Source organism: Spermophilus citellus (assembly GCF_964194105.1).
Source record: "Spermophilus citellus genome assembly, chromosome: 2".
In the NCBI taxonomy this organism is placed as follows: Eukaryota; Metazoa; Chordata; class Mammalia; order Rodentia; family Sciuridae; genus Spermophilus; species Spermophilus citellus.
The window spans coordinates 35,187,674-35,214,670 of record NC_138183.1 but is presented as its reverse complement, the minus strand read 5'-3'; positions in this window follow the sequence as shown (position 1 = coordinate 35,214,670).

Here is a 26,997-nt window from a genome sequence, read left to right as displayed (position 1 = left end):
GAGGGGCACGTGGAAGCTGGAGGACAGAGCCTGAGGATAGAAAGGGAGTGTCAGGAGCAGGGAGCTCTTTAGAGTGGAAAGGTATGCATGTGGTCGCTGTTCACCATTAAAGATCCAGCCTTTGGGGTGGGCAGCCATGATGACGCATTTTTAGATATAATGAATGTCAGAGGGAGTTCTCCATGACTGAAAGGGGAGATTTTTTTTGATGTAGAAAAAAGTACTGAACTAAAAACCCTATTTTTTCCCCTTAAGCCCTTAAGCATAATTTCAAAATTTAATATCCTAATTGTAAATCCAAATTCCTTTAAACAGTCTCATTACAACTCATTTTATTAAATTCCTCTAAGTGATTTGGAGTGCATTTATAAATGTGATGCATCCTGTTTTCCTTTAAAGCACTTTGCGTGCCTGACCTAACAAGCAAAAACCTTTCCAAGCACTTAAATTACTCTTGTAAATTTAATAAATCAAAATCATAAATACGGTGAATCTCAGGTTCTCATAAACATTCCAATACTGTTTATACAACTAATCAAATTCTCTTACAACTTTTAATTTAAAACCACAAGTCTAAAATCAATTACCCAGTTACACATTTACAATGTAATCTAAGATATGTCAAATTCTCTTGCATATTACAAGCCCTGCACACGCCTAATATGTGCAGATCATTCCTAAATGTAATACAAATGCATTAATATGATAGGTTTAATTGACTTCATTATTTCTGTGTTTAATTTATACCTTCCAGGGATTTTAAAGACCCCTTTTTACTGAGGGAATTGCTTTCTTATCCCAAGAGAACTGAGGTTTCCACACCAGCAACACCTTTTTATTTCCAGTGAGCTGAAGTTCTGGGTCAATCACACATGGCTGTGGTTTGGGGACCATCTCACAGGGCTGTGGCTGTCATTGTCCAGAGGCTGGGCTGGCCCTAGTCACTTAAACTATGATCATCCTGGGTGATTATTCTCATGTACTTTTTTCTGGGGGGGCTGGTTACCAGGGATCGAACTCAGGGGCACCGGATCACTGAGTCCTATTTTGTATTTTATTTAGAGACAGGGTCTCACTGAGTTGCTTAGTGCCTTGCTTTTGCTGTGGCTGGCTTTGAACTCATGATCCTCCTGCCTCAGCCTCCCAAGCCACTGGGATTACAGGCAGGTGCCACTGAGCCTGGCTCTTGTGCACTTTCTGATATGACATTCACGGATTCCAAATCCATACTGTTCAAATACAACTGGACTCCTAATCCAGGCCCCTTAGATTCAAGTTATACCATCACCTAAATTATGCATCTAATTTGCATTCACAAACCCCACCCCCATCCCTGCAACCATGTTGCATCTGCTTTTATCCAGCTAATCCCTTTCTTTGTTCAAGATTTACTAGAAATTCTCTCTTCTTTTCCAATTTTTCCTTTCTGTCAGGGACACCACTTGTAACAAAAATTAAAAATGCCTGTTTGGATTCTCTCTGACTCTGTGCTGTTGCCTGCTTGATGGTTAGTAAACTAAATTGATTTTAATGACATTGTGTTGAAAGTTGGGACAAGCAGTGGACATATTGGGGAGGGTTCTTTAAGAGAGCCCGTGGCCGGTGCAAGTGGACTTGGCAGTTGGTTCCATTCACACGGAGGACAAGTTTCCCTAGGCTGCTCCCAGCCAAAGATGTGCACCATGGGAATGTTGGAGCTGGTCCCTTCCTACCCATCATGGAATTCTTCTAATAGGCATTTTTGCTTGGAAAGGGAACTCCCCAGGGTTCTGGCCAAGCCCCTCTCAGACTGCTTTGGATCCGATACTCTTCCTTCCTGGCAACCTGTCCTTCCCTCTCTCCTTCCACAGGTGTGAGCCCTGTATCATTGTCTGCAGGCTCTCCCTCCCTAGCCTGCACCCTTGTCCCTCACAGATGTGTCCTAATCAATCTCTTGCATGTCCAACCCTATTTTGGTGCCTGCTCCTTGCAGGACTTGACCTAGCAAAGGCAGAATATGAGGAAACCGGCAGAAGGAGGACAGGGCTTGGGATCCGCCTCCCTCCCAGGCAGGCTCACCCATCCCAAGGAGAATGCGGAGCGCGGATGGCTTCTGGACGAGGAGGTAGCTCAACTGTAGTCAGTTTCATAAATGGTGACCTGGGAAAATGTCCCCCTGGAGGACAGCACCCTTGCTGGTATAATGACACATGCATTTGAAGGATAGAGAGGGAACATTGCCAACAACTTTTGGGGTGGTATCAGACTTGAAGCCCAGCAGAACCTAGTTTGGGACATACTGAGTCTGAAATGAGAGGAAAGAGATTAGACCTCACAGCGGTGTGTCTGTGGCATGGGCCACGGGAAGGTGGGGAGCAACCCTGGGATTGAATTGTGAGGGTGGCACATGAGACTGAATAAGAGATTGCTTATCATGGGGCACTTCTCCAGGACACTGAGCTTTAACAACCTGACAGGAACTCCAGGGTCCGTGGCAAACCCACCACTTGGAAGAAGCCTAACACCAACATGAGGATGAGCAATATAGGGATGCCTGCAGAAGGAGGGATGAGGAGGTTCAGGTATATCGGAAAGGATTTCTTCTCTGAGGTCTGAAGATCCATGAGAGGTCTACATTCCAAGGGACACCTCAAGGGCTTGACATTCACCAAGCCACCAAGTTTGTTCTGGCCATCAGGCACCTACATCCCTAAATGTGCAGCAGGTTGACAGTGGGAGAGGTGGTCCCAGGGCCGGGTCTGTAGACAGTCACAGGGTGCATGGGCTTGGAAGTAATGGTGGGTGGTGTCACTCATGAGGGGAAGAGCGACCAACCAGCCAGGTTAGAGCAGCCGCAGAGTGAGGCTGACCCACAGGAAGTTGCAGTGGTGTTAATAGAGCATGAGGTCTGTCATGGCCTGAATGTGTGTGTCTCTCCCTCCTTCTTGTGTGGAAAACCTAACCCCTGGTTCTGATGATGGTAGGGCCTTTGGAAGGTGACCAGGTTTAGATGAGGTCACGAAGGTGGAGCCCCTGATGGGATGAGTCACCTTGTAAGAAGAAGAAGAGACCACAGCCCTCTCTCTCTGCTGAGTGGAGACAAAAATGAGAAGACAACCACCTGCAAGCCAGGAAGAGGACCCTCTCCAGGAATGTCATCTGTTAGCACCTTGATCTTGGACTTCCCAGCCTCTGGAACTATGAGAGATAAATGTCTGTCCTTAAAGCCCCATAGTCACACATTATAATGTTTGTCACAGCAGCCTGTGTTAGTAAGCTTTCTGTTACTAGAACAAATATCTGAGATAATCAACTTATAAAGAGAAAAGGTTTACTTGAACTCATAGTCTTGGAGGTTTCAGTCCCTGATTAATTGGCCCCTTTCTTTTGGGCCTGTGGTGAAGCAGCACATCATGGCAGGATTCTAAGGTGATAAAAACCCCTCACCCTATAGCTGTCACTTCTGAAAAAACAGGAAGAGGTGAGGGTCTCACGATCCCCTTCGAGGGCACTCCCAATGTCTGGAAGACTCCCACTAGGACTCATTTAAGATCCCACCACCTCCCACAGCACCAAGATGGGGACTATGCCTTTATCATATGGACATGCTGAATCCCCAAACACAGCACAGCCAGAGCAGATGAAGACAAGCGTGCCCAGGGGCAGAACAGAGAGGGAACCAACAAGTGTGCTGCTCACATCTACAATCAGAAGAAAACTTGCGTGTGTAGGACCCAGAGCTGGAGGAGGGACGCCCCAGTGACAGGGAATGCTTACTCGCCCCAGTTTACAGAACCAATTTTAATTTTTAGAACCCATCCCCCAAGGAGGGGACTAGTCCCTAGAAAGAGGGACCCCAAAACACCACAGTCAGTGTGTGTACGGTGTGACCCCCACTCCTCCTCCGAGGATCTGTGCCTATTTACACATGGTCTCTGTGGAACTGCTCAGCTTTGCTGATACAGCAGGAAGGTGGCTGCAGACAGTGAGCTGCGGCATCTTCACATGTTACAAAATACTCCTCTTTTAACTTTTATCCTAACCATTAAAAAATATAAAAACTATTCTTAGGTTATAGGCCATACAAAAATGGGCAGTGGGTTGGATGTATGGGCCATAGTGTGTAGACATTTGTCAACTTAATGTTTTTAGTTAAAAAAAAAAAATTAGTGTTACCATTAAAGATGCAAGTAACATAAATGACCAAAAGGGGCCAGGTACAGGGCAATAAGATATGGGGCAGACTGGGCCAAACTGGAATATGCATTTCCTATATAAACACATTCAAAATAAAAATACATTCCTATATAATAGTATATTTAATAAAGGCACATCCAGGGGACAGATACAACCCTTGGACATCAGTTTGCAACTCTGTGTCTTTGTCCTTTATCCAGCTCACTCATCCACAAGGCTGTGAAGAAGGACATTGGGAAAAGACCTCCTTAGGATCCCCAGATTCAATCCCTCATTGTCAACGAGCAGAACCCAACCAGTTCAGCCCAAGTTCCAACCCCGCCTTCCCCCTCTCCCTCCCAGAATTTCTCTAAAGAGGCTCGAAGCAGGAAGCAGCTATGGCTGGTGACTTGAAGACTGTGGCTGCTGACTCTGGCTGGTCATGTAATTAATTTATTCACCAACTAGATGAAAAAATGACTCAGCTGACATTATGAGTGCGCAGCCAGCACTGCCCCATATCTGAAGGTCAGACATCAGAGCCCAGCTCTCCATGTGGAATGTAACCATGAGGACTCACATGACTGTAGGCGGCCAGACTGAGGGTGGGGAACAGCCACAGGGAATAGAGTCCTGGGCACTCAGAGGGGTGCAGTCACCTTCCCGGCAGCCCAGGTGGGATGCAGATGATTTAAATATCACAGCCCTGGGAGTCAGACACATGTTTCAATGTCATCCCAATCAGGGGGCTTGCAGGTTGGATGGGCCCTTGAGTGAAGTCCTGGGGACGTCCTCTGGATGAGAGAATGAGGTTCCCACAGCCACGCAGGCCCAGGACCCAAGTGGTCTTCTAAGGGAAGTTTGAGGCTCAAGTGTGCTAAGGCATTTTGACAAATCTGGTAAAATACCGATCCTGGAAATACCAGTCCTTACTGGGCATATTGAACAGTGTTCTTCTATTGAACAAAGAGTCAGATGAATTCAGGCACGTCGTGAAGCACGCCTGTAATCCCAGCAGCTTGGGAGGCTGAGACAGTAGGATCGTGAGTTCAAAGCCAGCCTTTGCAAAAAGCAAGGCACTAATCAACTCAGTGAGACCCTGTCTCTAAATAAAATACAAAAAAGGGCTGGGGATGTGGCTCAGTGGTCGAGTGCCCCTGAGTTCAATCCCTGGTACCCCCCCCCCCCACAAAAAAAGAGTCAGATGAAAATGGAAATACTGTATGAAGGTGAGATAGCAGTTAAAGGGCTAGAAGATGAATTTCTGAGAGCGACGTGCTCTTATGGTTGCCATTGTTGTTTCTGTTCTGTGAGGGGAACAGCTGCACCAGCTGGTCCCAAAGGCAGAACAAGGACATTGAGCAGTAGGCTGTTCTGGTACCAACAGAAGGAAAATTGTTGTAATGGATTTATACAAACATGAAAGGGACTTCTACAACAGAGAGTGAGCTTACCGTTGTGGGGTGCAAGCCCAGGCTGGATTGGTCAGTGATGCCTCGAGAGCGTCAGGCAGCTGGTGGAAGGGGGAGACCCGCACTGAGTAACCTCCTGGTCCCTCTCGTGCTCATGCTCTGAATATCTGATTGAGTATCAGGTTGGGATGAGGGGGTGGGGGTGAAGGCCAGGCAGTGAAGGCAGGAACCTGGAGCTGTGGTCCAGCCAGGCCCTGGTCAGCTTGCTGACCCTCCCTGTTCCCTGCTCCCTCAGTCCCCTCCCAGGCTCTGCAGCCTAAGAGGAGGGGCTTCACTGCACCTGGGACGCCTCCAGTTACAGATGTCTTTTCAAGTGACCTTTTGTGGGGACATCTAGGTATTGGAAAGCAGGGCCTGAGTTGCTTGCCCAACTCTCTGGGTGACTTTGATGGGAACTTCTTGCACAAGAGGGCCTGGAGGAACACAGTTTGGATACCCCTTTTTGGAAACAAGGATGCTTTCTTCAGCCTTGGTAGTTCACGGAATATCCACAGGATTTGGGTTGTGCTCCTGAACCAGCTGGGAAGACAGAATCTTCAAAGATTGTCCATTTTGTCACCTACAGACAGCCCTGTCCTCCCCCACCGCCACCTCCTAAGCCCTGAGAAACAAAGGTGGGGTGTAGATTTGCATAGGAGATGACTTGATTAATGTCCCTGCTCTATCAGAGATATAGGACAAAAGGAAGCTATCAGGATTATAAAAACAAGCCTGTGTCCCTGGGGAAACCAGCCCATTTTGATACCCTGGGCCTGTGATTAGACTGTGGGGCTCCAGTGCCCTGTGGGTCCTGAAGTGTTCACAGTTGCCTGAGTGGTCTGCTGGGGGTAGCAGCCTGGCTTGGGGCAGGGAGACATACCAGGCTTGCTAATCCAAGCGCAGCCCCCTCCCTGCCAAGCATGCTTCAAATCCTCATTGACAGCCCCGTTCTGCAGGTGATCTCCGAAAAAGTGAAGACAATGATTTACCCAAGGTCATATGTGAGACCTCGTTCACCTGTTCACATACACAGTTCTCCTCTGTCAGCAGCAACAGTACTAGTCTCAAAGGTGGACACTACAGGGACATCCCCTTTGCAGGGTCTGTGGCTCCTCCCTGGTGCTGTGTGCATGCACTCTCTGTGCTCTCTTCTGGCGACCCCGCCCCCAGGCTACTGGAAAGTCATTTCCCCTAAGTGCAGACAGGCTGAAGTGCCTTTTCCTCAGCTAACAACTGGCAATCACAGGAGTGTAGGGTTCCGCTCCCTGGTCTTGGCATCGGACAGTGTAAGACTTAACTCCAGAGCCCTTGAGGGATCAGGCCCAAGGTACCCTCTGTGGGAATCCCTTGTCTAGTTTTCTCCCTCTCTCCCTTTCCATCCTCGCCTCCACTCCCCTCACTGGGAGCATGTTCTTGATAATTGTGTGCATACAAATCCGATCCTACTAGGAGCTCCTGGGACAGGGCCTGACCAGGTTAGGAACATAATGATTATAGGTAATCAATGGCGCTACCGAAAGGACTCTAGAGATGAAGCCCAGATCTTCCTCCTGTAGATGGAGAAACTGAGGTCCTGAGTAGAAAGTGCACTTGCCCAAGGCCTCACAGGGAGGCTGAGACCAAGGTTGAGCCTGAGCTAGAATCCAGGTTTCATAGACTCCCAGGTCAGGGACTGTCCCACTGCTGAGCAGCCCCTCCCAGCTGTCCTGTGGTATAACTGAAGCAGAATGTGTTCTGAGCCTTGGGAAGTAAAGGAAAAGGAGCTTGGGGCTTATATAGGAAGAGGTTTCTGCCCCGATGGGGAGAAGGGAGTTGGGGAGGGCTTCCTGGAGGAGGAAGCATATGGGCTAGACCTGGGAAGATGAATGATAAATGGGCAGACAGAGGGCTCAGTGGCATTCCTAGCAGAGGGAACTGCCAGGCAAGGAAGCTGGAGAATATAGAATACATTTGGTGTATTAGTCAATTTTCCCTTGCTATACCAAAAATACCTGAGGCTGGGTATGGTGTTTTTTTTTTTTTTTTAAAGTTTATTTTGCCCACAGTTTTAGAGATGGAGTCCAATATTAAGTAGCTCCTTTTGTTTGATGCCTGGTAGGTCCTCATGATGGGTGGAATCATGGTGGGAGTACATTTGAGAAGGAGAGATTGTGTGGGGAAACAGGAAGCCACAGAGCTTGCTTTTTAATACCAAGTCACTGGTGAGAACAACCCAGGTCCCATGAGAACTACTGTAATCTCTCCCAAGAGCTGCACTCCCGATTACCCAACTACCATGCTGGAGATCGAACCCAGGACCTCAAGCATGCTAAACAAGTGCTTTACCACACCACTGAGCTGCACTCCCAGCCCCAAGGCAGTCGTGAACTCTTGGGAAACACTCAACCCATGCCCAACCCATAGCACTTAACCAGAGACTCTTCCTACTCAGGTCTACCGCCAGGTCTACTGCAAACATCCTGACTGAGGGGGCCATGATCACAACGGCTACTTAATGAGGATTAGTCTGAGCCTGGAAAGGGTTGGCATCTTCAGAGGGGGTCATCTCCTGCCTTCCCAGTGTCCCCGTAGGCAGGAATAGGCCCTGAGAGTTAACAGGCAGCCCCACCCCCTGAGGCTCTCTTCTTCCCAAGTTTCTCCCTGGGTCTGTCCCTGCGGCTGGAAGCCTGAATCTAGCAAGTGGGGTTGTTGGGGAAGACTGACAGGCTGACCGCAGAGAGAGGGGGCGTGGCTTGGCTGGATCAAATCCCTATGTCCCTGTGCCTCTCTCCCCCGCAGGTGGCCTCAGTGCACTAATCTGTAAAATAGGGGTGTAAACTAAGAACAATTTGGGGGCACTTTTCTGGCATTCAGTTCCTGTGATCTGTTTCACACTTTGGCTGTAAATTGTAGAGTCTCCTTTTTTTAAAAAATATTTATTTTAGTTGTACTTGTTAATGCTTTTATTTTATTTATTTTTATGTGGTGCTGAGGATCGAACCTAGGGCCTCCCATGTGCTATGCAAGCACTCTACCACTGAGCCACAACCCCAGTAGTGTCTCCTTTTTAAAACAATTTGGAATTGAGCAACTTCAACCATACCAGTGTTCTGGTTATAAATTTATGAATGAGGGATTGTTGTTGTTGAAACAGAGAAGAAAAATCATTGTCTTTCTTTAATTTTTTTAAATATTTCTTTTTTAGTTGTAGATGAACACAATACCTTAATTTAATTTATTTATTTGTGCAGTGCTGAGGATCGAACCCTGTGCCTCTCATGTGCTAGGTGAGCACTCTACCCCTGAGCCACAACTCAGCCCAACCTTGTCCTTCTTAAGGAGCCTGGGCCATGCAAAGGGCAAAAGACCTCAGTCCTGACGGAGAGTTATGGACAGAGGGCCCATGGCTGAGGTAGATAGAACTCTGGTGGCCGAACAGGGTCTTGCCCAGTTTCTCACATCAAGTGAGGGGCAAGGCTGTGGAAGGAACCGGACTTTCTGTTCCTCAGGCTGGGGCCCTTTCACTTGGTACTGGTGCTATTGTGGCTGGCCTTCCAGGCCGCTCCTGGTGTGGACCACCAGCTCTGTGGGGTGACATAGTTCTGAAGTTTCCAAAGCTCTCTGTACCAGACATACTCCTGGGACTGCTGAAGCTGAAGGAAGTCCTTCAGTGTCCAGAGATGGCTGCCTCCAGGCCCCTTCTTGGAGTGTGTGCTGTGCCACCCTCCACCAGGCAGAGTCTGTTTCTCTTTCCCTTGAATCAGGACTGGACCCTGTGATTTGCTCTGACCAACTGATTGTGGCAGAAAGGATATCTTGAGTCTTCTACACCCATATAGTAAGAGGACTAGAAGCTTCCAACCCTTTCTTCTTAGGAATCTAATGACCATGTAAAAGTCTAATTGCTCCGAGACAACCCTACAGCTAACCATGTGGGGAGGTGAGGGAGGACCCTGAGGTGCTGTGCATGTGGGTGCACCATGGAGGAAGTCTCAGTCCAACCTTGCCATTAGTCCAGTGAGTGACCTCAGCCGATGGCATGGGTGGAAGAATCCCCCAGCTGGAATTCACCAACCCACAGAATCATAAACAATAAGGTGTTATTTTTAATGTGATTATATTTTGGGGTGGTTTTTTTGCAGTAATAGATAACCTTAATATCTAGTTTAAGTAGTATGTGTGTGTGTGTGTATATGAGTGCATGTGTGTGAGAGTGTTTCTCTGTGTGAGTGTGTGTGTGTGTGTGTGTGTGTGTGTGTGTGTGTGTGAGTTTTTAGAAACTTTAATGAAGTGGTTGGCAGGGACAATGGCCTGGAGCCCCCTCTGCCAGGGCTGAGCCGTGTCCCCTGGCCCTATCTGGTCTGTTCTCCACCAAGAAGACCCTGCCCCCGTACCTGCACTGTCCTTAGACTCTTCTGTGGTGTGGGGTCACTGTGGGGGCAAGCCTGATTTTAGAGCCTGTTGGTAAATTGTAAAGGACAGGGTTGGGAGCTGGAGGGGAACCCCTTTGGGACCCTCTTAGCTTACGATTGACATGAGGACCTAGAGGAACAACATTCACCCAGCCCGGGCTGCACTGGAGCCCTGCGGCAGCGGATAAGTCAGAACAGAACTGGCCCTGACCTGTCCTCGGAGCTTGGGGGAGACAGACCCAGACACAGCACATCTTGAGGAGCTAAGGACTGAAGGTGCCCAGAGGAGGGAGGAACTGGGGGCTGGCACTGGATCTGGGCTGTAAAGGGGAAGGCAATGGTGCTTGGTCTGAATGGTGGAGGGAAGGTACCCAGAGGAAGGATGAGCACCTCCAGAGCCCAGGGAGGGAAAGTCTGGCTGTGTTCCTGGGCGGAGGGGCTGCAAGGCGGGCTGGGAAAGGGGGCGGGTGCCGTTCAGAGAGGATTTCGACCTTGCTAACTGAGAAAACAGAAGGCTTGGGTCTGAAACTCCTCAGAGCACTGAGGGAGGGAATAATGGAGAACAGGCCACACCTGAGGGCATCTGGAGTCTGGACGCAGGGGAGGTGACAAGTATGCTCTCCCTGGCTCCATTGCTGATCACCTGGGTGACCTTGGGCACATCTCTTCCTATGCCAGCCTCACTGACCTCCAGTTTCAGTCAATAAAATTCCCATGAGTCCTGGTCTCAGGCCCTGTGCCAGGCCCTGGGGATGCCAAAATGAGCAAGGCAGTGTCCCCTCCCGGGAGGGACTCCTAATCCAAAGAGAAGACAGGTGTTCACTGGTCCATTTCAGCACAGCCCCGTGGGGGCTGGAGCTGGGGTAAAGGAAGGCTGGCCTCACCAATGGCTGGGGACCATCGTGATAGGATGTGAAGCTTGGGGACCATTACGTTTTTGATTTCCAGATGAAATCCTGAGTCCCATTGTGGCAGTCCCCTGGGCCACCCCATGGTCTTTAGCATAAAGATCAAACGTTAGCTCCGTGGCTCTGAGCTTACAATCCCCTTTCCTGGTCGTTCAGCAGCACCTGGGGACTTGTTGGAAATACAAATCCTCAGGGCTGGGGATGTAACTCAGGGGAAGAGTGTCTGCCGGTGTGCCCAAGGCTCTGGGTTCAGTCCCTAGTAAGGGGTGGGGGAAATACATATTCTCTGGTCCCTCCCCAGCCCAGCTGGGTCAGAAACTGGGAGGCGGAGGTCCAAGCCGGCAGTCTGGGTGTTCTTGAGCTCTCTGCATGAGTGATGTGTGGATGAGTCTAAAAACCTGTGCCCTGAATGGCAATTGTCTGCTGGCTCCAGGCTTGGATATTTGAAGGTTGTAGCAGGCATTCAGGTGTTATTGATTAGTTTAATAGATTCTGGAGTTTGTTTTATTTTGCTATCTACTGCTTGATTTTTTTTGGTCTGCTGTTGACAGCTGGTCCTGTGTCCTATCCTCCCCCTGGCTCCAGACGGGAGGATTCCAAGCTCCTATGGGACTGAGGTCAAGTCCTTAACCTTTATTGACCTCAGTTTTTGCACCTGTGCAATGAGCTGGGTGGAACATTCTGGGTGTGGTGACTGCTCTGATGAGGCTGAGAAGCCAGTAAGGTCTCTAGCTGGGAGCAGGGGGCAGGTAAGAAACAGCCAGGAGCACGGGGGGGGGGGGGGGGGGGGTGGTGGTGGTGGGGGGTGGTGGTGGTGGTGGGGGGTGGTGGTGGTGGGGGGGGTGGTGGTGGTGGGGGGTGGTGGTGGTGGGGGGGGTGGTGGTGGTGGGGGGGGTGGTGGTGGTGGGGGGGGGTGGTGGTGGTGGGGGGGGGTGGTGGTGGTGGAGGGTGGAGGGTGCACGCACCAGCTCTGCCACAACCAGGGACAAGCCAGGTGCAGAGAGAACATGGAAGCAGCAGGGCTCCGCCAACTGTGACTGGGAGCTGCTGGATTCCCATCAGTTCCATGGGGCCACCCTCCCCCCCAAACACACACACACACACACACACACACAACCATGGCCTGAATGAAAATAGTAAACAAGTTGTACAATCACAGCTTCTAGACGAGTGTCCTGGAACCTTGTTCCTTGCCTTCTAAATGCTCTGCTGCCCTTAGAACTTTCTGGAGTTACCACTCTGGAGCATCAAGGGCAGCTTCTGGGAAGAGGGGGTGTAAGAGGCAGGCCTGGAGGGTGGTTGGGAGTCTTCAGGCAGAGCAGCAGCTTGAGGCCCAGCTTGGTGGCCTGTGTGGGCCGGGTGCACTTTTCGGGCAGAGAAGACCACGGCTGGCATGGGGGGGGGGGCACATAAAGAGGCTGAAGACAGGCAAGAGAAAAGGTCTCCAATGCCAGGGCAGAATGTTTTATATTTATCTCCTAAGCCAGTTTTTTTTTTTTTTTTGGTCCTATTTTCCTGAACAGCTAAATCCTTTTAAAAAAACAACCCCTTATGATAAAACAGGTAATAGTGGTTCACAGCCCTGACTCCCTTCTCTGTACCTTCCATGGATACAGCACAGCACCCCTGCATTCACACAGGTTCGATATTTGGTAAGAGGGGAAGGTGGGCTTTGAACCCAGAGGTCCCCACGTGGTGTCAGAGCAGATCAGCACTGCTGTGCTGGAATTGGGGCTGGGGGCTGCAGCTACGCTGGCTCAGACATCCCTTCTCCGTGGGCCACCAGTCTCCTCCCTGTGGTGATGTCTTTGGAAAGAGGGTCCAGACATCGTTCTGATCTGCTAAAGGAGGGAACCTGGTCACAGTTTAGCCCTGCATTGAGAGGGACCCCTGGGAGCGGGAGGAGGAGCTTCAGGTGTCCTGGGACACAGAGAGCTGCAGCAGGCAGAGACAGGAGGCGTTGTCCCAAAGGCCACTTGGTATCTATAGCACTGGCCTGAAAGTTAGAAGATCCTGTCTCTAAGTCCAGCCCTACTGCCCACTTACTCTGTGGCCCTGAACAAGCCCCCGTCCCTCTCCTAGGTCTGTTTCCGGATGGTTCCATGTTTAGCCCAGTGGTTTCCAACAGTTCCATCAGTAATATTCAAACACATTTGTAGGAGGAAATCCATTACATAAAACTGACAAGAATGACATTATTATACATTAATGTTTCCATTCAATTCATAAGTACTACTTACCATGAAGTCAACCAATGAGAATAATGAGGCTATTTCAATAAACCCAAATAACTGGAAATGGGACATTATAAATAATAGTTGCAATCCAGTCTCAGCATCAATATCCAATTCATTTCTGTATTTGGATTTGGTTTCACTGTGTGGTTAAAATCCTGCTCCACCCTGAAAATTAGCTGCAAATGGTAACAAATTTTCAAAGTGCTTTACCTTACAGCCTCAAAATATTCTTCAATTAGACTCATCCAGGAATTTTGAGAGAAATAATAGGCAATCATTTTGTTTCAGGGTTGAATTATCAATAATACCTAAGTCCTGCTTTCATTCCTTAAACTTCGAGTATTAAATCTGGAGGAAGATGATGAGTAGGTTTCTGAACTTAAATATTCACTGATTTGAAAAGGGTGCTCAAGATTGTCATTTAAGAGAATCTCATGGCTCAGTGCCCTTGTCTGACAGCTCTTCACTCAAACTTCTGAACAGTCAAATTAATTTTGTTTGCGTGTTAAGCCCAAGGTTCAGGATTCAACTTTACACTAACCACGTTGTCTAGTGCTGGAAGCAGGGTAACGGGGTGTCCTGCTGTTGCCAAACTGAGCGCATCTGAGTCAACAAAAGTCAGACAACAGGGACCCAAACTTAAACAGAGTACGGAAGGGTTTTTCAGGTGGGATGGTGTCAGTCTTAGGGTGTTTTGACTCTTGTCCTCTGATCACCAGCCTTGCTTGTGGAGGGGAGAGCCAGCCTCTTGCTGTACGGGACATTTAGTTGAGCATGGTGTGCAAGTCCCCTGGGATGGGGCTCACATGCTCAGTGGGGCAAGTGAACTCCTGACTCTCCCAAGAGAAGCAGGGTGGGAGGGTCCACTCAGAATCCACCAGGAGGCCCAACCCCCAGGCCCACAGAGAGTCACAGCAGGAGAGCAGCAGGGGGACACACGTTGGTGGGCCCCAGGGACTAAACTTTGGGAGCATTTTTATTCCAAGATTTAAAATAATTTAGAAAAAACATATTCAGGCAATGCTTAGTGAAGATACTAAAGTTCTTTGGGTGCCCGGGAGCTCCAAATAGCCCACTTTGGAAACTATAAGCCTGGGGTGACGTCTGGGGACCATTTAGCCCCTGATGAGCACCAAAATCGTCAATAATTGATTTTATTTTGTCTTCCCATCCCCCACCCACGAATGTTTCCGGGAGTAGAAAAACCAAACTGCACACCCCCCCAGCCCCCAGCCTGTGGGATTCCCTTCTAGAAAAGTCATTACTGCCTCTCTTGGTCGTCTGCCAGCTCTAAAGTGTCTTTTTAATTGCATCTAATTTGGCCTCATCTCATTAAATCCTTAATTTAAACCGGAGCAATCCCTCCAGCTCTGGCTGCCTAATGACAAAGGGGCTGCGCTGCCCTCCCCCCTTCAGCACGGCTCCCAGTCGGGGCTGCTCTCATTTCCAGGTGGTCTCTCTGGGAAGCTTCTGACAAGTGGCTGTCGTCCTCACCACGCTGAGTGTGGAGTTGAGCCAAGAGGGCTTCCTGGGAGCGGTAATTACTGGGAAAGGCTCAACCTGCCACCCCGCTGGTGCCCCAGTCCCCAGCCCCCAAAGTGGCTGCAGCGATAGCATCTAGTTCCAGAGGTGCAGGAAAGGGAGGGAAGTGAGGAGGAGACACTGAGATCAGACAGTGATAAATACCTCACCATCACAGGGGCCACTACCCAGCACAGGGCGCCATGCTTTAGAGGCAGGATCCCACTGGGGACGGTGAGGACATTCAAGCTCAATAGATGAAAAGTGACAGGCCTTAGGATATGAGCATTGATGTGTCTGGCCTCACTGGAAGGGACCTTCCCCTTCCTTCCCCAGACCAACTTCCCTTCCTCCCAGGCTCACCTGGGTCACTCCTCTAGCAGCCAGTTATTTTAGTGTTCCTTGGACATGCTTGCACATCTGCCTCAGGGCCCTTGCACTTGCTGTTCCCTCTGGAATGTGCTTCCCCCACATGTGCAATCTGGCTTACTTCCTCATCCCATCAGATGTCAGCTCAGACCTCTTCTCTCCAGAGAGGTCTTCCTTGACCTCCCCCGCCTGCCACGGCCCCCTTCATTCTATGTTCCCCTACCCTGTTTAGTTTTTGTTGTTATTTCTGTTTGGTTTGTTACTGCTGTTAACACTCATTGCCACATCTTACTAAGTTATACATTTATCTGTCCCTTTCACTGTTCTTTGCCTAGTGTCTAGGACAGTGTCTGACATATACTAGGCCTTCCATTCTTTTTTTTGGGGGGTGGGGTGGGGTGAGTACTGGGGATTGAACTCAGGGGCACTCAACCACTGAGCCTCATCCCCAGCCCTGTTTTGTATTTTATTTAGAGACAGGGTCTCACCGAGTTGCTTAGCGCCTCACTGTTGCCTCCCAAGCTGCTGGGATGACAGGTGTGTGCCATGGAGCCCGGCTGGTCTTTGATTCTTATTTGTTGTTGATTCTGTCATAGCATCTGACCCTTTCAGGAGGACACGTGCATTCCCAGCCCCCGTGTTTGTGGGAATTGAGATCTCCCCTCCCCTCACTTTCTCTGAATTGATTCCACAAGGAGAGGCCAGCAGAACCCTTCCCTGGGGGTGAACCCTCCAATTGCACCCTGGAGACCCCAGGATCTGGGGTGAAACTTGCTATACTAATGTGGACCTCGGTAACAGATTGACATAGAAACACCTATTGTTTCCTGGATCCCTGTCACAGAATGGGGTCCCATTGGGGCCTTGAGCCTCTGTATTCCCCAAGAGGGAGGCATCAAGGCTAAGTGAGAATAGCTTAGACTTCTGCCAGGTGCTGGGCACACACTCATAACCCCAGTGCCTTGGGAGGCTGAGACAGGAGGATTGCAAGTTTAAAGCCAGCCTCAGCAAAAGCAAGGTGCTAAGCAACTCAGTGAGACCCTGTCTCTAAATAAAATAAAATTAAAAAATAGGGCTGGGGATGTGGCTCATCAGTCGCATGCCCCTGAGTTCAATCCCTGATTCACCTCCCTCGCCAAAAAAAAAAAAATAATAGCTTAAGCTTAATTCCCATCTATCTTGGGTGAACCTCCTCATCCAACTGAGCTCCAGTTTCCTCCTTGATAAAATGTGGCTCACCCCACATAATTTGCATGGCTATGAGGTGGATTCAGTGAGATGGGGTATGCAGAAGGCTAGTGCCCAGTAACTGTCTGATGAATTCCAAGCCCATTCTTGGTCTAAAAATTTTCAAGCCAATTGAAATCTGATTTTATAAAATTCAATCTCGCCTTTGAATTTAGTACCACCAAGAGCCACAAAAAGTGGGAGATTTTATTTTGCTTGCAAGCTAACAAGCTGTCCTGCCATGGTTTTACAAATGCTGGCAGAAGACATGAGACTCCTGGGTCAGAGACAAAGAGACTTTATTACTCATGTTGAGCAAATAGCATGAGCTTCATACTTGGACAGTTCCCCTTGCCCTCAAGATCCATGTGGATGATGCAGGGTGGCCCAGGTGAATATGTGTCAAAACTGAGAAACCCCAAGTGTAGATAAACCAAATCTTTCACAATGGCCTATAAGCAAACTATCTCTGCCCCAAAGGTGAGACATTATGTTTACCATAGAGGATAGCAAACAAATCTGCCCTCTCCTCTGGAGTGAGAAAGGATCTCTCTTGTCCAAGGCTATTCAGTCTATAAACACCCATGCAAAGAGAGTCTGGCCTGAAAGCTGCTGGTACCTCTGCCCAAGAGGCATGTAGAGACATGAGAAATCTATGGAGAACCATTTTCTAATAAGGCCATGTTCAGAAGAGATCTAGAAGGAGTGGCAACTAGTAGGAAGAGGTGTTCTCTGGGTGGGAAGGCACTATAATTTGGGTCTGGACTGTCCCGCAAGTCCATGTATCAAAGCCTGGTGCTATTGGAAGGCTGTGGAAACATTAAGAAGTGGGGCTTCATGGGAGGTTTTTGGTCCTTGGAGGTGTTGCCTCAAAGGGGATTGTGGGACTCTGGTCTTTTTTTGTTGTTGTTGGCTGAGTCATGAGGTGTGCAGCTTTGTACCATCACATACTACCCGACATGATGTGCAACCTCATCCCAGGCCCCAAAGTGGCAGGGCTAACCTCCAAAACTGTGAGTGAAAATAAACCTTTTCTTTTTATAAGTTGATTATCTCAGGTATTTGTTATAGTAAAGGAAAGCTGACTAACACAGTCTCCTTGCATTTCTGGTTATTTCCAGAACTCTGTGTGGTTTGCTTTTGGGGCCCTGCTTATGCCCAGGCCCACCCTCCTTAGACACACATACCTCCAGGATTCCTAGGTGTAGGAAGATTCAGAGAGAAGGCAAAGCTGAGGATGTAAGCTGAGCACCTTGGAACTCTGCTGCCTGCTAAAGAGTTGGTGGGCAAGAGCAGCCACATCTGAGGAGCATGACAATCTGCTTGAAGACCATCACTGCCTGCCTCATGGGCCCCCCACAGCAACTGCCCATCAGCACAGCCAGTGATCAGGCATGACCAAAACCCCAGAAATGAGCTGGTCTCTCTTGCTCCCACTCAAATCTTACCATCTGCAGATATTTGGGGAGGTGATGTTCCCCTTGCTCACCTCAAGGAATGAAGAAGCAATATCCTCCACAGTTTGTTCAGCCAACAACTAATGAGCACCGGCTGTGTACCCAGGTCCAAACCAGAGTGACATGAGTCAAGCTTGCTCCTGCCCTGTGGTGCGCTCAGAATGGCTAGGAGACCCATGGGGACACAGGTATTGAAACACAGGGTATGAAGGGCCACCGTAGAAGTGAACCAACAGGAGATGGCTTTGAGGGGAAGGCATTCAGAGTTGTGCCTTGAAGGATGAATGACCAGGGAAGGGAAGAGAAGGCAGGGCATGGGGAGGGCATGACGGCACAAAGGAAGGATGGCATGACGGCACAAAGGAAGGATGGATTCAAACTTGAAAGCTCTTCCAAGGACTTCCAAGCCTGCAGGTAATGAGTGGCCCCCGAAGGTGGCAGATGCACATCAATTCTCCTCACTTTTCTTATTACTAAAATAAAACTTCTTATTAGAGAAAACGTATAATGTATCTAGTATAAAAAGAACAGGGTAGAAATCACCCATAACTCCTCCAGGTAAAAGTACCATCAGCATTCAGTGAATTTTGTTCCCGTCATTTTCCCATAGGCAACTAGTCACCGAGCCAGTCCTGGGTGGCCTGTCCTGTGCCACTCCTCACAGCCGACACCTTCTTCCAAAAGTTGGAATGTGCAAGGCTTGGTTTTCTCTAAACTAGACTCACTGTCCCCACCCCTCCTGCCTCCCTGATAGGACGGTGGGGTACTGGGATAGGCACCGGGGAGAGGGAGGCATACCTCACGCCCCTCAGGCCCACAGGATGGGAGGAAGGGGAGATGGGCTATTAGTCATGGCTGTCCCCCTGGCCTGCATGTGGTCGGCCATCTGTGGTGCTCGGAGATCTCTGCTGAGCCTGGGTACCATGCAAGCAGAGCCCAGCACCCATGGAGGCACTCAGCCCTTCCCCTGTGAGGACCACCACAGTCCTTGGCACTGCCTGGCGTGGGGGCAGCTGCTCCAGGTGCGGGACATCTTCTCTCCTGGGCCAGGTCCGTCTCCCTTCTTCCCTTGCTTAAACTCTTCAAACAGCTCAAGTTTGTGGCAAGGACCTGCTGTCAAGAGAGAGCCGAGGCCAGGTTCTTTCTTGGAACTGAGAGGAAAGATGTATTTAGAAGCCAAATTTCTAAACACGTTATTTTCCAGAAACATACCTATATTTTCAAAAACCCCTCAAGCCGCGGCCTCATTACAGATGATGCTGGGTGTGGCTCCTTGCTCCCCAAAGAGCTCTCAGAAAACCCCTCTTCTTTCCTCCATCCTCCCCGACTAGAGGGAGCAGACACCCCCACTCTGCACCCCCAGCCCTAGGCTGATGGAGAGGCAGGTAATGAGGCTCCAGGCAGCAGACTTGCTTTCACACTTATTCCTGATAATTGGTCAGCCCTTTCAAGAGCAGGTGGGTCCCCACTCGGTAATTGGCAGGGGGCAGGGCCAGCACCTGGGGACTGGAAAGGTGTTAATTGCTCTTCATCCCCCCCCCCCACCTCAATGTCCCTGTTTGTTCAGAAGGAAACCCGAATGACAAAGGCAAAGGGCAAGCAAAGGCATAGTGCTGTCCCTTGATGCTGCAGAGAGGGCTTGGTTGATGGCAGCTGCAAGAACTGATAGATCTGGGACACAGAAGCCGTAGCCAGGGGATCCTAAAGCTTGAGGCTTGACCACCATGGGATTCAGTTTCTTGAAGGGAGCTGATTAAAAGGCAGGATCTAGCCCAGGTGACTCCTGCAGGAAAGGTCCCAGGGAGTGCTGGCAAATCCTGATACCTGGGGACTGGAGCCAGGGTCAGGGATGAGGCCCTCACCACCAGGGTCCCCTCAAGCAGGGTCTGCACTATGGACTGCTCTCTTCACATAACACTGGACACCCAGCACGTCCCATTCATGGAACTACCTTCAGGGCCACGTTTTATCAGCCTAACCCTCGGAGTATTGGGAACAAGTGGGTTTTTCTCAACAACAATCCGTCCTGGAGAACATGAGTGGCACACAGCAGCCCCAGCAACATCTAGCTGATTGGCTCCTCTGCCGTGATGTTCATTGGGCTGTTTCCCTGCCCTTCAGACTGCCAGCTGATGATTGGCTCACAGCGGCCCCAGCAACATCTAGCTGATTGGCTCCTCCACGGAGCTGCTCATTGGGGGACTTCTTTGGCTCCGCCCACACAACCCAGCCAATCAGCCTCAAGAGCAGGAGGATTGTGGGAGGTGGTGAGGTTTGTGTGGGGGTGAGAGGCTTGTAGGAAGCTGGTGGTGGCAGTTGGGCTCTGAGGGTTTTTTCCTGAGGAGCTGTTTTGTTTGGCATTTGTAGTTCTAAAAATAAAGTTAGTTTCTTTTGACAAGTGGCTCCTGAATTGTGCCCAGCCAGACTGCGGCAGCACACCCCCCAGAGGACGCAGGGGGCCTCAATCTGCAGGGCGTGCCAATGCCTCTGGGGTCCAGGCTGTGTCAGCAGACAGGGCACAGAGCCCTGGCACTCTGTTCTTCAGGGGGCACATGAGTTGTGACTGTAGTGGGACACATGAACAGGACCACAAAACACGGGGGCCAGCACCTGGAGACTGCGGCCATTCCAAAGAATGGACATAGGGACAGGGGTCCTCTCTTAGTTAAGGGCTTGGCTCTGCTCTCCATGATCACCCCAGCCACAGCCTGGGTGTCGTCCATGCCTTCTTCTTTCCTTCATACCCACACCAGTCAGGTACCTCACCTCTGCCCCCATTAATCCTGTCACCGACAATACTCAGTTCAGATATCTTCATCTCATCGGGACCTCTGCAGCAGCCTTCTTGCAGGTGTCCCTGACCTTAATTTGCTCACTTCTATCAATTTCCTACCTTGTAGTCAGAATAATGTTCATGAAATTCAAGTCTGGTCTGATTGCTGCCTTGTTTAAATTCCTTCTGAGCCTCCCTGACCCCAAGCATGGTGTACAAGCTGTGTCCTGGCCTCTGCCTATCTCCTGTCTCAGTGCTTACGTCCAGCCACCATGCTCTCAAAATTTACTCTATCACCTGGCATCTCCGGGCCTTTGCTCCTATTTTTCTGATGGCTTGGAATATTCTTCTGCCTTCTCCAGAAGGGCAAATACAGCTCATATTTCAAGCACTGCTTTTGGTGACTCCTTCAAATATTCCCAGGGAAAGTCTCTCCTTAGTCATTTTATTCCAGTTTTGAGACTGTTATATTTGTGATAGGTAGAATAATTCCACCCCCCCCCACAAGATGTCTCAATCCCTGAAGCCTACGAATGTAACCTTCCATAATCTCTGTTTTCTGTTGCTATAACAAAGTACCCGAGGCTGGATAATACATAAAGAGATATATTTATATCACAGTTTTGGAGGCTCAGGGCATGGCACTGCATCAGGTTGGCTATGGTGAGTACCTCCTGGGGGATGGCATGACATCGGCAGAAGGGACAGATCACACAGTGAGTTAAACCACCAGAGAGAGACCAGGGAGGAGCTGTCTTGTTCTTTGTTTAAATGGAGGGACCCCAGGGACACTTTCTCACTGAGCTACATCCCTAGCTCTTTATATTTTTTTATTTTGAGATAAGGTGTCCCTATGTTGTTGAGGATTTTGTTAAGTTGCTCAGGCTGGTCTTGAACTTGTGACCCTCCTGCCTCAGCCTCCTGAGTACCTGGGATTACAGGTGTGTGCCACTGTCTCTGCTGGTCTTGTTCTTTTATAACAAGCCCCACTGTGGAACTAACCAGGGTCCCGAGAGAACTCTCTCCCTCTCCTCCACTGGTGGTGCCTCAAATGACCCACTGGGCCCATCCCGTAAAGCTCCCACTGGCTCTTAACATGGCCACATTGAGGACCAATTTCCAGCACACTATCCTTGGGGGACAGACCTCATCTAAACCATTGCACACGAGAAAACAGATTTCGCAAAGGTGATTAAGTTAAGGATATTTTGAGGGGGAGCTCATTCTGGATTCTCTTGGTGGGTCCACTAACTCACAAGGGTCCTTATAGTGAGAGAATGGGGGAGGTGGGGAGATGTGATAACGGAAGCAGAGGGAAGCGATGTGAGGCCTCAAGCTAAGGAATGCTGGTGGCCTCTAGAAACTGGAGGGACAAGTAAATAAATTTCCCCTACAGTTTCAGAAAGGGCCACCATCCATCCTGTTCACACCTTGCTTGAAGCCCAGTGAAGCCCATATTGGACTTGTGATCGGCAGAACTGTAAGACAATATATTTTTATTGTTTTAAGTTGTGAGGGGTGTGACGATTCCTCCAAGCAACCACAGGATAGGAATACAGCCTCACTGTGGAGCTGGTTGTTCATGAGTCTGTGGGTTCCCAGAATGCAAGTTGGGACTGGCCCATTCCTGTGTCTCTACTCCCAGGACAAGGACAGCCCTAGAGCTGAGCATAGAGAACACTCAGTGAATGAGTAACTGAATGAAGGAGGGTGGGAGACACTTCTTTGGGCACCAGCACGTTGGGCCCTGCACGTGCCATGGGCTGAACAGAAATGGGATTGATTTAATTTCACAGCCAGAAAGTGAGGTTCCCTGTGTCACTGATGCTACCCTCTTGTCTTGCCATGTCCCAAAACTTCAGTTATGTGGCTTCAAAGACAACTTCCCAGGGGTCATTGAGTTCCCTTGGTTTTCCTACCCCAACTCACGTGCAGGAATTCCCATGCGTGTCAGCAAGGACAGTAGATTCAGAGGACTGTGGAACATTCGGGCTGCCAGAGCCTTTACAGTCACTGCATCTCACTTCCTCACCTGCACCTGGGGAGACTGAGCCTGAGAGGAAGAGGCCCAGGTGGTCAGACTGGGCACTGAGGGCCAAGATGAGAACTCAGGCCAGGCCTCCTCCATCTGCCTCTCCCAAGGGCCCAGACACTACCATCAACAGCTCCATTTCACAGAAAAAGAAACTGAGGCACAGAGAAGCTAGGTGACTTGTGCCTAGTCAGCTGGCAAGTCCTGCTGATTTGAGTGGCTTGAGCTCCAGGATCTCCTCTAAATCTCTGCACGATACTGACAGATGGGGAAACTGAGGCCCAAGGAGGGTACAGAGGGTGACAGCTGAATGGAAAGCAGGTTATGGCTAAGTTCCAAACAACAGGGGAGGAAGTGCCCAGGCTGAAATGGAAGTCTTGGGAGTGAGTTTGCCTTCTTCAATTAGGCCGTTTGCTTTTCTGACCAAAGGATAATTTAACTAATGGTGCTGGTTTTCTGACAGTATCGATCGGCCAAGATTAAATATGTTTGTCACAGTCAAGTGAACTAATCACTTTATTGTATTTCAAATACTAATTTCATCAGATAGATGTTGGGGGGCGACCCGGGGAACGTGCAGGGAGATGAGCAGTGTCCAGGTCCCAGTGTAGGTGGGGGCAGCTCAGTGACGGAGGAGCTGCTTGGAGGAGCTCGGGAGGGGAGCCTCGGGTTTCTCCAATGCCTGTGGCTGCTGCTGCTGCCGCTGCACATACACCCCCATCTCCCTCCCTCCCTGGGGGGGGAGAAATCAGCATTCCCCCCACCCTCCCCCATCACCCTTTCAGGCCCACTTGAAATTTCTCTTCTCAGGAGAGGCAATTTCTCAAGCATTATTGGAAAATGGTAGATATTCCCAAATAGCTATCCTAAATCACCCCTCAGCCACTAATCCCACAGCTGCTCTGACTCGACGAGATGCAAATGCTGCCTCTTGGAGCCATTAGCCATTCCAAGAACCACCGATTCACAGCAAAGCCTGAAAATGAACTCATCTGTCTTTCAGGTTTGGGATGGCTTTGCCATTTCCATAGCTCAGCATGTTGGACAGGGAGACCCAGGCTGGTTAAATCACCCTCTGGCCTGGGTGCTGCCAAGCAAGGATCCCTCCTTGTGAGCAAGGGTGAGTCTATACACACACGTGCACACCGATATATGCACACCCATCATACATATGTGACACATAGGCACACATAAACACGTATGTGGATATACACTCAAATGTGTATGTGTGTACAACACGCCCACAATGAGGTGTACATATACCATGTAACTATTCATAGTTGTGTAATGCTCATGCACCCACATGGGGACGCTCACATGTGCACATGTGGGCACCAACTCACAAAGAAGACACAGAAGTTCCCAAGAAGCAAAATGTTTCCTAAACATATGAGTCTGGTTTGTCGCCCCGCACACAGAAATCTCAAGACTACTTGTCCAAGTGAAGACAAAGCCAAGGCTGGACGAAAGCCTGCCAATAAATCTCTTCTCATTTTGGTGTATCTAATCCCATCAAACCCAGGCTATCTACTGCAGCTGTCTCTCTTCTACCCTTGGGCTTCTGGGGCTCAATCCTTTGGTGATTAGAAAAGGGAAGCACTGGTTCCCGGCTGAGCTTCAGACACAAGCCAGCATTTGCTTCTGTGGGCGCAGTAGGAAGGGTCCTGTCCAGAGGGAAACGTGCTTCTGCAGGAGGCTCCCCCACCCCCCACCAGCTGCCCACAGAGCACTCAGGCTGTCCTGATGTCATTGGAGGCTTGAGTTCTTCAACGTGGTCTCATGCCTTAGGCCCCTACAGCTTTCAACTCAGTGACCACCCAGCAACTCTGGAAGGAGCTGAGGCTTTGGAATTTACTACCCCTATTTTATAGATGGAAAAACTGATGCCCAGAGAGGGGCAGAGACTTGCTAGAGGCAGCCAGACTGTGGTTGGCAAAAGAACTGAAGCCAGGGTTTCCTGATTCCAGGACCAATGTACCAGCCCTGGCCAGAGCCTGCCCTGGCTTCCAGAGTCTGGCAGGGCTCCCTGCTGCTCTCCTCCCAGCTCTTCCTGACCACAGTCATGCCTTTGAGCAGAAGCTCCTAAGTACTCTGCAACCTGGGCTCTTCTTTCCAGAGAACAACAGGCCTGGTATCAAGAAAAGGGCTGCCTTGGTGCCAGGGTTGAGTAGGCTAAGACCCTTGTGCTTGCCAAGCAATCTCTATTTTTAGAAGTATAGTTTTATGACTTGGTATCTGTGAGAACTGGAGCCTTCCTGGGGATTTCAGGCTCTAGAAGATTCATCCATCTCCAGAAATCCTAGTGGGTTAAACAAGACAGAAAAACACAAGCAGCCTCTCCCCAGGGAAACACGAAAAAGTCGGAGCAGCAACCAACAGATTTGCTGAACATTTCAAATCTTTGAGCATCATTAAAACCCAGAGAGCCGTGTGCTGAGCATGTAACCTGGCCTCTTAGTCTCTTTTCATGCTATGTAATTCCAGATGTTTTACCTCCCGAAAAGATCTGTTTTTCTACATGATGGAGTACCCAATTTGCAAAAAAAATATCCTGGTTCCCCTCCCTGAGCCAGCAAAATGTCGACAGCATGCCAACCTCCAAAGCATTTGTTAAAAGCCAGACCTCGGAAATGTTCCACGCTCAGGTTCTCAGGCCCGGAGGAGTTGGAATCAGAAGGCCTGAGCTCCAGCTCTGCTCTGCCTTTGATTTGTCCAGCAAGTTGCCTGAGGCCCCGCAGAACCCGGGGTAGGCTTGGTGTTGAACACCCGGTCACTCTCTCTCTGAGCAAAGAAGACTCAAGGCCAACAGACACTCCTGGGCATGGGCTGGCAGGAGGGAGAAGCATGAATGTAGGAATCATGTCCCAAATATCTCCTGGCCAGGCACCTCCCTTCTCTCTTGGTGTCTCTGTGGGTTCTGGGAATTACCAGCCTGCGCAGTGCCCACAGTTGCACAGGGAGGGCCTGGTGGGCCACAGAAGGGATCTGAACTGACCCGCCCTGACATTTCAAGATGGAATAATCAGTGCTGTCTGTGCAGCCCACTTCAAGGTCACTGCCACGTTCCTTTCTTAGTGATGCCATGGACCCTCTCTGTCATGTGAACTGCTGACCACTCACTGCTTCCTGGTGCCTGCTGTCCCTTGGCTCCTGGGACCCCACACTCTCCAGGTGTCCCTTCCTTCTCTGTCTGCTCCCTCCCTGAAGGCCTGTCTTTCAAAAGTTGATGTACTTAGGGCCATGTTTTTTGTCTGTCCACCCATCTACCCATCCATCCATTCATCCATCCGTCATTTATCCATCATCTATCTATAACATCAGTCTATATCTCCCAATCTTCTCTATCTGTCCACTTCCTGAGTCATCCCGCTCACCCCCCACATCCTTTATTACCCCACATATGTACAGATACTCTCTAGAACTCTGGACTTATTTGTCCACCTTCCTACATAACTTTTACACTTAACCTCCTGCAGAGATTTTTCTCACATGGTCAATCTAGAAACAGGCAGTGTCTGGCACTGACGAAGCTCAAGCATGTCGGAGCTAAGTGTCTGTGGTCCTCTTGGCTTTCCCCTTATGGTTGCATGAAGAATAGTGCTGGCCATCCCATCTGCCTTCCAAACAGGAAGAAAGAGGACATGGAGAAGTGCAGAAAAAGCCCTGGTGGTGTAGGAACCTCTTCTAGAATGCTCCAAGAAGTTCCACCCATCGGCTTCCTGGTCCATCACCTGCTGGGTGGGTGAGTCTCCTGTCTGCATAGAGTTTGAGCGGTCATGTTGCTATCCCCATGGTGGAAACAATAAGGAACCAGAGGAGACCTCTCCCTAGACCTAACCCTCGACCTCTCCCCTAGCTGCTTCATGCTTCACCCACTCCCAACCTTCAGCCCCGCCCCTCTGGGCCGTCCTGGTGAATCCCTGCCCACAGCAGAATGATCTTCCTAATGGGAGACTCTAGTGGGTCAGCCTCACAGGCAGCTTCGCAAGGGATCGGCCCTGGATGCCCCGAGAATAGGGTGAAATTCTCAGCCTGGGATTGAAGACCCCGAATTCTGGAGAATTAGTATGATCTCTAGGAACTAAAAGTTGTTTTTTGCTGCAATGTTCCTGAGAGATTTCAGCAGCCCTCCTGGAGGGGGAAGGGGGACTGATAATGGGATTTAACAAGCACACACCTTAGCTCCAGACTGCCCAGATAATGAATAGAGAGGATTCTCCAGCTCACTGATTTATATTGTTATGGTTCCTTCCACAGACCAACGGGAGCATCTTTATATCTCCCGACTTCCATATTTGCTGCGGCAAGAAAATCACATTTTTCATGAACCATGGGAATTACTGAACGAGGGTAGTTTTATTTGTTGAGGATTGAACCTGGCCACTTCTTCTATCTAGGCTGAGTCCCGCTGTTATGCACAACTTCTCATCCAGAGAGACACCATGGAGAATAAATCAGGACCAGGACTCAGTGTGA